The following is a 13,750-nucleotide window of genomic DNA, read 5'->3' as shown; positions in this document are numbered from 1 at the left end:
CAAAGCGCATTCAAAGAAGAGAGCTCAAGCCTGACTGGTTGCTATTTAGAGCACCTGATGGGCCACCCAGACCTCTGGGTGCCTCCCCACCCCCTGAGCCTGTGCACTGAGAATGCATGAAGACACTGCTTCTCCAGACACCTTCAGTCACCCCTGAAGTTCAGGAGGTTCCTGGTGACAGCTCAGGATGCACAGACCCTAAAATAACTGATTAAGAGGTGGGTGCTATTTCTTTTATTTTTTTAATAAATTTATTTTATTACTTTTTTATTTTTGGCTGTGTTGGGTCTTTGTTGCTGCCCTCGGGCTTTCTCTAGTTGCAGAGAGCAGGGGCTACTCTTCATTGCGGTGTGCGGGCTTCTCATTGCAGTGGCTTCTCTTGTTGCGGAGCACGGGCTCTAGGCGCACGGGCTACAGTAGTTGTGGCACGTGGGCTCAGTAGTTGTGGCTCACAGGCTCTAGAGCACAGGCTCAGTAGTTGTGGCGCATGGGCTTAGTTGCTCCGCGGCATGTGGGATCTTCCCGGACCAGGGCTCGAACTCGTGTCCCCTGCACTGGCGGGAGGATTCCTAACCACTGTGCCACCAGGGAAGCCCCGAGGTGGGTGCTATTTCTAAAACAGTACAGCCTGTTCTGTTTGGGATGCGAGGGGATTACATCATGTTATCTAGTCCCATCACAAAGAGATGCTTTTCTGGCCTCCGGAGTACCGGCTCCCAACACCTACTTCACTGAGTGGCTCATGCACACGCTGGGTCCAGGAATCCCAACCAGGTAAAAGGTAAGAGTTTCGCCTCCCATCCCAAGGGAGGGATATTTGAAGACATTCCATCAAGAGAACAAGCATTCAGGTTGACATGCTTGCTGTGTAGGAGGAGGGACTGAAACCCGGGAACTCATAGAACTCCCAAGTGACCTGAAAGAGCTGAGAGCAAGGCTCAGTCCCAGCCAAGGAGAGCAGCGCCCTTTCCCTCAAGCATGTGACAGGTGATGTCAGGAGAGGGGAAAGTGACCAAGCCCGTATGTCGCTGTGCCAGGAGGAAGGGTGCAGTGTCGGACCTCAGCTTCCCACGAAGGGGGAGAATGTATGTGACCCGAGGTCACCCACCACAAGCCGGAAGTGGGGAAGAGCTCAGGCTGCCTGGGTTCGGATCCTAATTCTGCCACTTGCTAACAGGACACCCAAACCATCCCTCCTCTGAAGAAGGAGATCAATGTTAATATCCAGTGTGTAGAATTTTTATAAGGACTAAATGAATATTGACAGTTTAAACCTTTTTAAAAGGCCTGGCACATCAAAAGTGACATGCATTTATAACATAAATTTTAAAAGTTCGACTGTCACCCTGACTCAGGAAGGATTTTCTTCGAACCATCACACGCTGCTGCATTTCCGTGTTGATGAAGCCTGGGTACCAGCAATCAGAAACCTCTTCATGCGTCAACTCTTCTAAGACCTGGGACTAAAGATACTGTGAGCAATGAAGATTTTAAAATAGTTAAAAATCATAATAGTAATATAATTGTACAATTGAACAAAGGCAGAATCTGAACTGGCAATATAGGTAAGACCATTTATTCAGATCCTTTTTAACTATCAAAAGACAAGGAACGCCTGTGATTTGGGGGGGGCTCTTCTAAAAGTAAGCTTGGGAAGGAAGAAAATGTTGGTTTGTTTTAGTTTTTCTCTCAATCCCTAAATACTTCAAACTACAGAACAGATTCAAAAAACGATTGTTATCATCCATTTCTGTCTGAAGCAGGAAGAAACCTTCATGTGACAATGGAAGGCAAGAACATCCTTGGATCCAAATATGTGAAATGCTCTATGACCTGTTTCAATATTTGGGGGGGAGATTTTTATTCATTACAAAAGAAATTTAGCTTTTCTATTCAGGGACACACTATGAGCCGAATTTCAACTCCGGGCTGTGGGGCGCACCTGTGCAAACAGACTCTCCCACTTGGACCTGCCAGAGCCTGGAGATGTGCGTCTGTCACCATCCCCCCGCAGAGTGTAGGAGGGAGGCGGTGCAGGCAGGCCTGGGGGGAGACTCCGCCCACAGGCTGGGGCTGAGGATGGCTTCGCTGGCACTTGGATGTAAGCCTCAAACACGCAGCGGTTCTGACCACAAAAGCTGCTACCAGACACACTATCTTCCTATCCTTTCATTAGTATGTTTTAACTAAATGTCTACCGCCGCAAGGATTCCCACTTCAGCGACGCTATCTGCCACCTGCAATGGGAAACTTTTCTAGGATTTGAATGTTATCCACGCTAGGACATGCCTGTCACTCAGTACCATTTTAAGACATATAATGAGAGAACCAGGAGTATGTGTTTTCTCAAGAGGAGCATCTCAGGGACATAAAACCAAACGCATATCCAGAAGAAATGTCTGTTAGGCTTCTAGAAACAAAAACCAACAAGAATATTTAAAATCATGAAGAAGGGGGAGGAAGAGTGGGAGAAGGGGGAAGAGAAGAAGAAAAATCTTAGATGTAAAGCAGGTGTGACAAGGTTTGCTTTCCTCATCAGTAAGAACAAAGTAAATATTAAGTAGGATTCTTCCTTATTTTATTACACACACATACACACAGACACACACAAAATGGGTGGCAACTCATTCCTTCACTTTGACAAATACCTACAAATACCTATGGCACCTGCCATGTGCCAGGCCTGCTCTAAACACTGAGGATCCATCAGTGAACTCAGATGCAGGGCTCTGCCCTCCTGGCACTTCCTCTCCCGGAGCAGGAAGGCAACAACCAAGTGAAGCATATGGAATATTGGTCGGTGCTCAGTGCTGCGGAGGAGAATAAAACAGGGAGCGGCCGCCTGCCAACCAGGAAGACAGCCTTCTCCAGAAACTGAGCCCTGACGGAAACTCGAGCTTGGACTTTCCAGAGGCCAGAACTGTGAGACAATACATTTCTGTTGTTTAAGCCACCCAGCTGTTGCTATTTTGTTATGACAGCCCAAGCAGACTTGATTTGGGTACCGTGGAGGGGAGGAGGATGCCGTAACAAACACCTACCATGTGGAAGAGGCTTCGGGACTGGGAAATGGGTAGAGGTTGGAGGAGTTTCGAGGCGCATGTGAGAGAAAGCCTACATTTCCATGAAGGGGCCATTGGTAGAAAGATGGACCTTAAAGGCCATGCTGATAAGGGCCCAGAAAGAAAACAGGTGCACTGGAGAGACTGTCTCCATCATCTCAGAGAACAGAGCAAGAATGTTGGCGGAAATGTGGACCCGAAAAGCCACTCTGGTGAGGTCTCAGATGGAAAGCAGGAACATGTTATTGGAACTGGAGAAAAGGCCACCCTTGTGACAAAGCGGCAAAGAACTCGGCTGAATTGTGTTCTAGTGTTTTGTGGGAGGTAGAACTTGTAAGCAAGCGATCGAATTGGATATTTAGCTGAGACGATTTCTAAGCAAAGTTTAGAAGGCTTCGCATTGGTTTCCCCTTACCACTTACAGTAAAATGCAAGAGGAGGGAGAGAAATTGAGGAAAATTTAAGCCAAGAAGAACCAGAACTTGAAGATTTGGAAAATTCTCAGCCTGTTCATATTGCAAAAAATGAGAAGAACATGTTCTGAAGAGAACACTAAGGGTGTGGCCGAAACACTCACTCTTTGTTAAGGAGATTAATATGGGTATGAACCACAAATTTAATCCACTGCCTCAGAAGAAGCCCGGAAGAGACGGGATTATACCAGCAGAAACACTGCCAAGACCAGGGAGAGAGAAACGAAAGATGAAATGAAGGAAGGCTGTTGGATTTCTTGGATCCCTCAGCACTGCACAACAGGACTGCGAATGTTCGCTGCTCTTCAAGAGAAGAGAAGAATGACCCCAGAGGTGACTCAGATCATCGGGGCTGCCTCCATCTTGGTTTCAAAGGGTGGAGCCACCACTGTGGTTTCAACGGGCTGAGCTGCCATGACCCAAAGCCCCTGGGGGCAGGGTCACTTGGCAGAGCCTGGGGTAGGGTGTACCCGCACCTAGCGGAGCTGGGGACGCTTGCCTAGAGCATGTGGGTGGCCGGAAGGCAGAGCATTGAACCAAAGAGGAAAATTTGTGAGCCTTAAGAGCTAATGGAATTCTCCTTGCTCGTTTTTGGATTTGCTTGGGACCCAAGGAAGCCAGTGGGACGCAAGCAGAGTGAGTGAGGGGGAAAGTGGTGGGTGAGGTCAGAGAGGAAACAGGAGTCAGACCACGTGGGGGCTTGGAGAGCTCAGGCTTCATGGTTTTTTTTTTTTTGGGCCACACTGCACGATCTTTTTTTTTTTTTTTTAAGATTTATTATTATTTTATTTTATTTTTATTTTTGGCTGCATCGGGTCTTAGTTGAGGCACGCGGGATCTTCGTTGAGGCATGCAGGATCTTTCGTTGTGGCGTGCAGGCTCTTTGTTGTGGCACACGGGCTTCTCTCTAGTTGTGGAATGGGCTCCAGGGCCCATGGGCTCTGTAGTTTGCAGCACACAGCCTCTCTAGTTGAGGCACGCGGGCTCAGTAGTTGTGGTGCGAGGGCTTATTTGCCCTGCGGCATGTGGGATCTTAGTTCCCCGACCAGGGATCGAACCCATGCCCCTCTGCAGTGGAAGCGTGGAGTCTTAACCACTGGACCGCCAGGGAATTCCCTCATGCTTCATTCATGAATCTGTAGTGAGTTATAATCCACACGTGGTGCTGGGGATATAATAAAAATATCCTCAAGTTAAAATAATAAAATATAAATATAAAATCCTCAACATTAACAATCACAAAATAAATGTGAATAAGTTCTACCAATAAAAAGATGAGCTTATTTAAAGAAAAAGTATAGGACCCCTTGAGGGTATATAAAGCGTCACCCAAGCTGGGGGGTGAAGGGGGGGTTGGAAATGTCTCCTTGAGGATGAGACATCCCAGTTGAGATGTGAGAGAAAGAGGATTTAACCAGGAGGACAGGGGTGAGGATGCAGTTGAGGAGAGAGGATTTCAAGCAGAGGCGAGGCCTACGTGAAGGCTCTAAGGTATGTTGGAGACCAGTGGTTCCAGGAGGTGAAAGGTGAGCTGATACTCCTGATCCAAGGGCAAGTGCACAAACAGAGCTGGAACAGAGGCAGGGCTGGATCTTCCAAGGCCTTGTGAAGTACGCTTAGATTTTGAACTTTAGAGCAAGGGGATGTCAGGATGATTTTAAGTTAGAGGAACATCATTTTTCCATGTGCATTTTTAATGGAAAATGGATCATAGGAACCAGTGGAGACCTACTGGGAAGCCCTCACAAAACGTCCAGATGAGAGATACCGGCAGGTGGGTCTGGGGCAGTGGTTATTATATATCACCTGAAGCAGTCTACAAAGGCTCTCGTGTAATTCCTAAGCCCAAGCACAAAGCAATGAAATGGATCATCAATGAAAAGGAAGGAGCAGGGCGGAAGCCACAGGCCCCAGACAAGGAACTCACAGCTATGCTCCCCGTTGTTGGGGACAGAGTAGGGTAAGGTCACCTCCACTAGTGAAAAGAAGAGAGGAAGAAAAAGAAAAAGTTTGATGCATACTACTGCCTGTGCTGAAGCTTTGAGCAAGTTACAGCCCCAGGAGGACAAAAGGATGTGGACATAGAACAAGATTCCCCACCACCACGAACTGAGCCAGGCTGCCTGCCAGTTCTGTGACCAGCTCTGTAATAGCCCCCAATCACTGCAGGACCAAAGTTCTGAAGAACCATGATAAGCCTGGATCTGGGCAGGGGGCCGCAGAGAACAGGTGGAGGAAATCTGAAAACCACTAGAGAGGGAAGGGTAAGACAAAGGGGGAAAAGCTAATTCAATGAAAGAAAGCCAACAAAATCAACAATCTGAATAAAACCAATGCCAAATTAAATGCATCTTCTAGAATACTATATAAATATATTATATATATAGGAATAAATTTCATTTTAAAAGTATAAGAAATTAGGAGACAAAAGTAGTAAGAAATGAAACATGAACAAATGGATATAAATAATTTTAAATCTTGGAAGTAAAAAAGATTGTCATTAGTATAATAACAAATAAACGGGACAGACTCTAGTCTAAAAAAACCAAAGTGCTCGCTTTGGTAGCACATATACTAAAAAATTGGAATGATACAGAGAAGATTAGTATGGCCCCTGTGCAAGAATGACATGCAAATTCGTGAAGCATTCCATATTTTTGGACATGGGAGCAACCTAAGTGTCCATCGACAGAAGAATGGATAAAGAAGATGTGGCACATATATACAATGGAATATTACTCAGCCATAAAAAGAAACGAAATTGAGTTATTTGTAGTGAGGTGGATGGACCTAGAGTCTGTCATACAGAGTGAAGTAAGTCAGAAAGAGAAAAACAAACACCGTATGCTAACACATATATATGGAATCTAAAAAAAAAAAAAAAGTGGTTATGAAGAACCTAAGGGCAGGACAGGAATAAAGACACAGACGTAGAGAATGGACTTGAGGACACGGGAAGGGGGAAGGGTAAGCTGGAATGAAGTGAAAGAGTGGCATGGACATATATATGCTACCAAATGTAAAACAGATAGGTAGTGGGAAGCAGCCGCATAGCACAGGGAGATCAGCTCGGTGCTTTGTGACCACCTAGAGGGGTGGGATGGGGAGGGTGGGAGGGAGACGCAAGAGGGAGGAGATATGGGGATATATGTATATGTATAGCTGATTCACTTTGTTATACAGCAGAAACTAACACACCATTGTAAAGCAATTATACGCCAATAAAGATGTTAAATAAATAAATAAACAAATAAATAAACAAAACCAGAGAGAATATTGTATAATCAGCAAACTTGCTAAGAGACTAGAACTTAATTATTCCAGTCACTAAAAAGAAATGAAAATTATGTAACATGAGAGAAGTGCTAATTTTCACTCCAATGGCAATCATATTGCAATACATAAATGTATCAAAGTAACATATTGTACACCTTAAATGTACACAATGTTATATGTCAATTATATTTCTTTTTTTAATTTTAATTTTATTTATTTATTTATTTACTTATTTATTTATTTTTTGCGGGATCTTAGTTCCCCGACCAGGGGTCGAACCTGGGCCCCGGCAGTGAAAGTGCCAAGTCCTAACCACTGGACCTCCAGGACATTCCCCAATTATATTTCAATAGAAAAAAAAAAGGTGTGGGAAATTGCCTTATTGTTCTAGGTTATTCACTCTTCCCTATATTTCTTGCCTTTTGATGCGTGACTTTGTGGTTGTTTGGGGGTTTTGTTTGGGGGGGGATCTTTTTGCTGTTTTTAAAATATATAGTGTTAGTTGTTTTACATTAGTAATAATAATGAAAGTGAACCTTTATTAAGTGTTTACTATATGGAGGAAGTGTTCATTTGACTAATTTTCTTACAGGGTTTGTAGGGAGAATTAAATGCAGACATTTTTACATCACAAAAGCAGGAAACTGTTGAAAGTATTTAATATCCTACATGTGGTTTACATAGTTTGGTCCGTCAAACTGTGCTGTTGTTTTCCTTTGTGTGATAACAGACAAAATGTGGATGCCACATTTTAAGACTGACATGGGTAAACGAGAGTACTTCCTGAGGAAGTGATGGGATGGCAAGAGTATGGGAAACAAGGCCTGTAAGGACCAGTGAAAGGAAGTGAAGGTGTTTATACTAGAAGGAGAAGGCTTCAAGGAAACACAAGAACTGCTTTCAAACCCAACAAGACAGTGTGTGGAAAAGGGATTACATTTATTCTGAGTAGTTTGAAAGGACAAACTGTAACCAATAAATGAAACACATATGATAGTAGATTTTGGACCAAAATAAAAGGAAAATGCACCAACAATTCAAGCTGTCTAACACGGAAGAACCTGCTGCATGTGAACCAGTGGGCTTCTATTCCTGGATGCCCACGAAGATCAGAGCTTTGGAGAAGCAATTCGTAAATTAAGTTAAAAATTATACCAGATGACATGAAAAGACTCTTCTAAATCTAAGCTATTATATGACATCTCCAATATTATAATCCCTTTGTTTCACTACACCTGCTACTGCATATTGAAATATATGCTTTATATATAAATCTCCGAAATGCACCTATGGTGAGGTCAGTCTGCATAAAAGTGATGTTTATGAACTTCAAATAGACACTACACTGAGTGAGAATGAGAGGCTATTGTTGAATTAACGATTCATCATTTGGGAAAGAATGGACCTTTTCAAAGAAATATAGAACAATATTTAAAGTCTACAAAATGAACGTGTATTAGACCATATATCTACTTCTTGTGCATCCTTATTATATGTTTAAAATCACCATATCCACTTTTGACCAAGCCTCAGTTCTGTCCTCTACTGAGGATTTAAGAAATCTCATAAAGTAGAGGCAAGAAGAGCCCCCGCCCTCAGTCTCAGGAGCCAGCAGGACTCTGAACCCTCCAGGGGACAAGAACAGTCCTGCTTCTGGCCCAAAGCACAGGGTCTCCCCCCACACCCATGCTCTCCAGGGAGGTAGACGTGACCTATTCATAGTAAGGAAGAAAAATTCAGAGGACTTAAGTGTGCCAAGAAGGGTCTTTTTTTTCTTTCTGAGTCAGCAGCAGTTTGAATGCTCTAGCTTAGTGCACTAGAATGGCCTTCAGGATGGGGTGGAGGAGGGAAAGGGGGAAAGAGAAGGTGCAGCACGAGGAGGTCCCTGGTGGGGTCACGTTGATTAGGGTGGTTGTCATCCAGATATGCATGTGAGATAAAATTGCATAGAACTAAACACACACACACACACCCATATGCAAATACCGGTGAAAGCTGAATGAAACCTGTAGCCTGGTTACCAGTTTTGTACCAATGTCAGGTTCCTGATTTTGATAATTTCCTAAAGTTATAAGAGATGATACCAGTGGGGGAAGCTGGGGGAAGGTTAAAGAGGACTCTGTACTATTTATGCTACTTCTTGTGAGTCTAAAATCATTTCAAAATAAAAAGTACAAAACAAAAGAAAGGAGAAGGAAGAAGAAGAGGATGGTCCTTCAGTCACTTGCCTCAAAGCTGTGAATGAAGAGGGAAATAGGAAAAAGAGGGAGAGAAGGCAAACCCCCATAAGAGCTGGATTGCCTGTTTCCTGGATCCCCTAGTTGCATGAAGTCCCTACGAGGCTTCCTTCTCTAGCCTCACCTCCCTCAAGTCCATCTTCCTCTACGCCACTGGATATACTTTTAAAAAATCTGACCGGGTCTCTCTCAAGCTTACCCATCATTAACAGAGCCCTCTGCCCCGCTGCTCCCCCCACCCCATGGACTTGGCCGTCTGGGGATGCCTGCGCAAGCCTTGCCTTTTAACACTTCTCACTTGGCTCAGCTGATGCCACTGCCTGTTACACCCTTTCCCTCCCCCTTCAGCAACTCTGCCTCCTCTTTCAAGTCATCAACTAAGTAACCCAGATTCTGAGGCATCTCTCCTCCCCATCCCAGGGCTGAGCTAAGTCCCCCTCCCCGGTGCTCTGCTTGCTTGGGTCCAGGGGATATTCAGTTCTGTCTGTCTGGGCACCATCGACTCAGAACAGGAGCCCAAACAGTCAGAATGGAGGCTGGACACAACAGCAGGTTTGGCTAAACCCAACAGTCTGAGGCACTTTCAGCGGAACTCCCCTTCTTCACCCCTCAATCCAGCACATTGTCTTGAAATGACAAGTTCATGTCTCCCCCCACCCCAGACTGAGAGCTCCTCAAAGCAGGGATGGTCTTTCTTCTCTGGACCCTTGGAGCCTAGCAGAGCGCCCACCGCAGGGTTGGTTCTCAACAAATCTATGTTCTGATTACCTGACCTAGAAGACAGACTTCCTGGCCACATGTTGCTTAGAAGCAACCACTTCACGTCCAAATCCATAAGGCAGGATGAGTAGCCTTTTCCTGAGATTGTAAAGAGGCAACCAGAGAAGTCACTGCTTCCCAAGTCAGTGGGGAGAGCATTGGATGCAGCACCCAGGTTGAGCCAGAGGGAGGCCGTGGAGGCTGAATTGCCAGAGCCAATGGCGTGGCTCCTGCCAGGGCAGTGACCAGCCACACAGCCAAGGGACGGGCTCCTCAGAGATCTGGGAGCCTGACCACGGTGGAATTTTCCTGAACACAGAAAGAGGGGTATCTCCCATAAACAGAGAAATTCATCAAATTTAGAAACGTGCTGATGCAATAAAGCATCACAGCAGCAGAAAAGCAGTAGCAATTAAGGTTGAAAGCTGCACGCATTTCAAAAGCGACCTGTCCCTGCAGCTGGCCTAAGTGTAAATATGGGGCAGTGACAGTAGGAGACCCAGATCAGCAAGGACACGCAGGTAAGCCAAGGAGAACCAGGACTACCAGGGCTGGCCCGTCTCTCACGCTCCGGGGTGAGGTAGATACCACAGCTAATTCTTCTGTAGTCTCTTCAAAGTTCCCCAGTTTTATTTGGGTACTTTTTTATAAATGTTTATCTTATATTGGAGTATAGTTGATTAACAATGTTGTGTTAGTTTCAGGTGTACAGCAAAGTGATTCCGTTATACGTATAAATGTACCTATTTTTCTTCGAGTTCTTTTCCCATGTAGATTACTACAGAATATTGAGCAGAGTTTATTTGGGTACTTTTCAATTTAGATTTCCAAACTTCTGAGTAACAGACACTCAGCTAAGGACAGTTAAAAGAGAAATAATTTAAAGTAGAGTGGAATTAGTCATCATCTCAACCTGATGTTAATGCCCTTACTGTGACTGCCCATAACTGAATCTTCCAGGCCTCCAATCTCATAGACACTGGTTATCCACTGGGGCTCTGACTTAGGGAATTCTAGAGATCAGGCCTCCTCTGACTTTGCAGAGCCTCTGTGATTTGGCCGTGGTTTGCACTTAGGGAAGCCCTCAAGTATATACGACTCAGTAAGGCAGTTGCAGAGGAAGAAGAGGACGGTTCAGCCCAGTGATGCTTTTGAAAGGACCTGGGACTCATATACCTCAAATATAAAGTCCTTCGGGCCACCAGGGCAAATCAGGCAGGTCAAGGCTTCTCCCCTTCAAACACATCACTCAGACTGCCCCTTCTCCTTGAAGGCTGCCCTGGGCATCCACTGAGACCTCACCATTTCATTTGTCCAATTTTATTCTGGAGAGGAGGGCTCTCAACCAGCAGATACTGGTCTCCTCTCTCCTCCCCCTCCATTCCCCAGCCCTTTAGGATGTCAACTAGGAACAGCTGCATCCACCCATTGTGGGAAATGGAAAGCAGTGGGAACAGGGAAGGATGTTCACGTTAACCGAGGACCCATTTTGTGCGAGACACTTGTCACAGACCATCTCACACAGAACAAGGAATAAAGGGCTTCACTAGCAAGAGAGAAAGATAACTCCCAAAAGACCCTTTTCAGTTCCAGTTTGATCATTTCTCTTTGTCATGTCCATTATTCTCTAAATTTAGGATGGCCCCATGTAGAAGTAACTCTGCCACGATCGTTGCCTTTAGCTTGGAATCAGAGGAAGTTGGGTTTTTGCACCTTGCCTGGAGCTTCTGAAGGCTAATCTCGCCTCAAGTCAAAGGGGAATGCCCTGAGGTTTCTAATCGTGGGAGCTGAGGAGTGCCTTAGGACAGGTCTGCTTTTCAAATATATTTACATTCCAGGGTAATGAATGGGCAGTACCTGGAAATTAGTCAGGGAAAATGTTATTTTTGGTAAATGCCAACCTCCTGAAAAGCAGCCCTCCCTTTTCCTATTACTCCCACAATAGCTAAAGGAGAAAAGGGATGGACAGTAGGGAGAGGTCAAGGAGAAGCATCCGGGGTTATTTTCCAGCTGGGCTTTATGCAGGGAGTGGAGTAATAGTAAGTAAGAACAAGAGTGCTTAAATGAGAGAAGTCAGTGAAAAAGCAAAGTTTTTACAAGCAGGTGCCATCTTGGGGCAGTTTGTGATTCTAGAGCTAAAAAAAAAATTTTTTTAATCACCTTTATGTTTAAAATATAAAGACTGGAAGACCACCGTGTGAAAGTTCAATCGCCAGACCATGCCTTACACCAAGGGGGTGGAGATTTGCTGAAGAGCCTTCCAAGGCCAGCCCCACACAGGGAGAGAGGAACTGCCCCCTGGAGAAGGGGCTTGAGGGGCACCTGAGGTTTATTGCCCCCAGAGAGTCCAGAGGGCCTCTGTGTGGGTCTCGTCAGAGACTCACTGACTCAGAGAACATCAGATCTTAAAAATTCCAGTTCCTTCATTTTACAAACGAAGACACTGAGGTCTGAAAAAGTGATGTGCTATCCAAAGGTTCAGAACAAACCGGCAGCCAGCACCTGTATGTAGGAGCATTTTCCCAAATTTAAAGCATCATTGTGAGCTAACCCTTATTCCTGGCCCTGAGCGGAGGGGCTGTCTCCTACAAGAGGCCTCGCAGTGGCCCGTCCCACCCGTCACAAAGGGCTCCCAAGCAACCAGAAAGAGCTGCTGAGAGCAACGCTCAGACTTCACTTTTTTTTTTTTTTAAGCCAAATGAAAAAAGAAAAGTAACCCAGAGTCTTCATGACTAACAATTTCTAACGCAACCGTGCAAAGTATTTGCAGAGCGCCCTTAGCAGAGCCGTTTGGAAAGTTTTGTATTGTTTTCCTAGAGGCCCACGTGCTGCCTGAGCTGGCTGTGAGCGTGAAAGATTTCGCCCTGACACTCTCCGCTTCCTGCTCATCCTCCTGTTAGCAGGATGTGAAGCGGGTGAGGAGGAGGAGAGAGACTTCCTGCGGCCACACAGCTAAGCCTGGGCTGACCCGAGCTGGAGGAGGCTCTGTCCAGCAGAGCCAGGGAGAAGGGAATCTTGTTTCCTCTTAAGTCACCCAAGAGGTGGCACAGAGGGATGTGTAGGAAGTCAGTTAATTGTTGCTCAAGTCACAGTCTGTTGCTTAAATAGGAGGGTCACAACTCTGATTATCTTAGAGCTGAGAGAGAAGGGAGAATTGAAGGAAAAGTTTCCTCAGTCACTTGGAGAAGCAGTGGCATTGGCTGAAGAGCTGCCCGTGGCTCAAGAAGGTCACATGATGCTCTCAGCCCCAGAGCCAGGACCCAGGCACCCTGAGTGCACTGGCCTCCATAACCAAAGGCCAGTGGGCACCCCGCTCAGCTTTATGCCAAAATCAAGCAGGAAAATAAGTCTGGTTTTGAAAGCTGCTTCTCTATATTTCAGACAGGACCTTTTCACATGCTTGGGAGGGGGCCCAGGGAAGGAAGACATTTGGGAACCATTGTTAGCTGGAGAAAAAAACACTCACACCGTAAACATGTATAAACGCCTGGGTAACTTAGCTGCCCAAGATCCTGTGGAGAACTTTTACTCATTACTCTTGTTATTGTTACTATTGGAGACATTGCCTCCTACACATCCTTTCTTGCTCCTGGCGGGAGACATGTCTTGATCAAAAGCAAAGAGTATCCACGCTCCCCTTCCAGTTTCGAAGGATGGGGCTGGGTGGGGGTGAGGGGAAAAGTCCACTGTCAGAGCAGTTTTCCACCATTAGTAAGAAATGGGGATTTTCATAGGCATCAGACAAGCAAAAACATTTAGTCCAAACAGTGACTTCTGAAAAGATTACAAGCCCCATGATTCAGAAAGCTATGAAGAGCAATTTAGGAAAATCTTTCAGAAAGGGGACACTGACAGCAAGCTTTCTATCAGACGTGCAGAGACACGATACCATCACAGCCAGGGATGGAATGGTCTCCACTAGGAATTTACACTAAAGAAGGCT

The 13,750-nt window shown here is 45.4% G+C and overlaps 1 non-coding gene across 1 annotated transcript; it reads left to right on the top strand.

Moving 5' to 3' along the window:
- The first annotated feature begins 6,085 nt into the window (after positions 1-6,085).
- On the top strand, positions 6,086-6,194 carry LOC118880434. Its single transcript, XR_005016305.1, has one exon. It is a non-coding gene; the product is annotated as a U6 spliceosomal RNA (small nuclear RNA).
- Positions 6,195-13,750: the final 7,556 nt, after the last annotated feature.

This window comes from Balaenoptera musculus, chromosome 14, assembly GCF_009873245.2.
Source record: "Balaenoptera musculus isolate JJ_BM4_2016_0621 chromosome 14, mBalMus1.pri.v3, whole genome shotgun sequence".
Lineage (NCBI taxonomy): Eukaryota > Metazoa > Chordata > Mammalia > Artiodactyla > Balaenopteridae > Balaenoptera > Balaenoptera musculus.
This window is presented reverse-complemented; position numbering and strand designations above follow the sequence as displayed.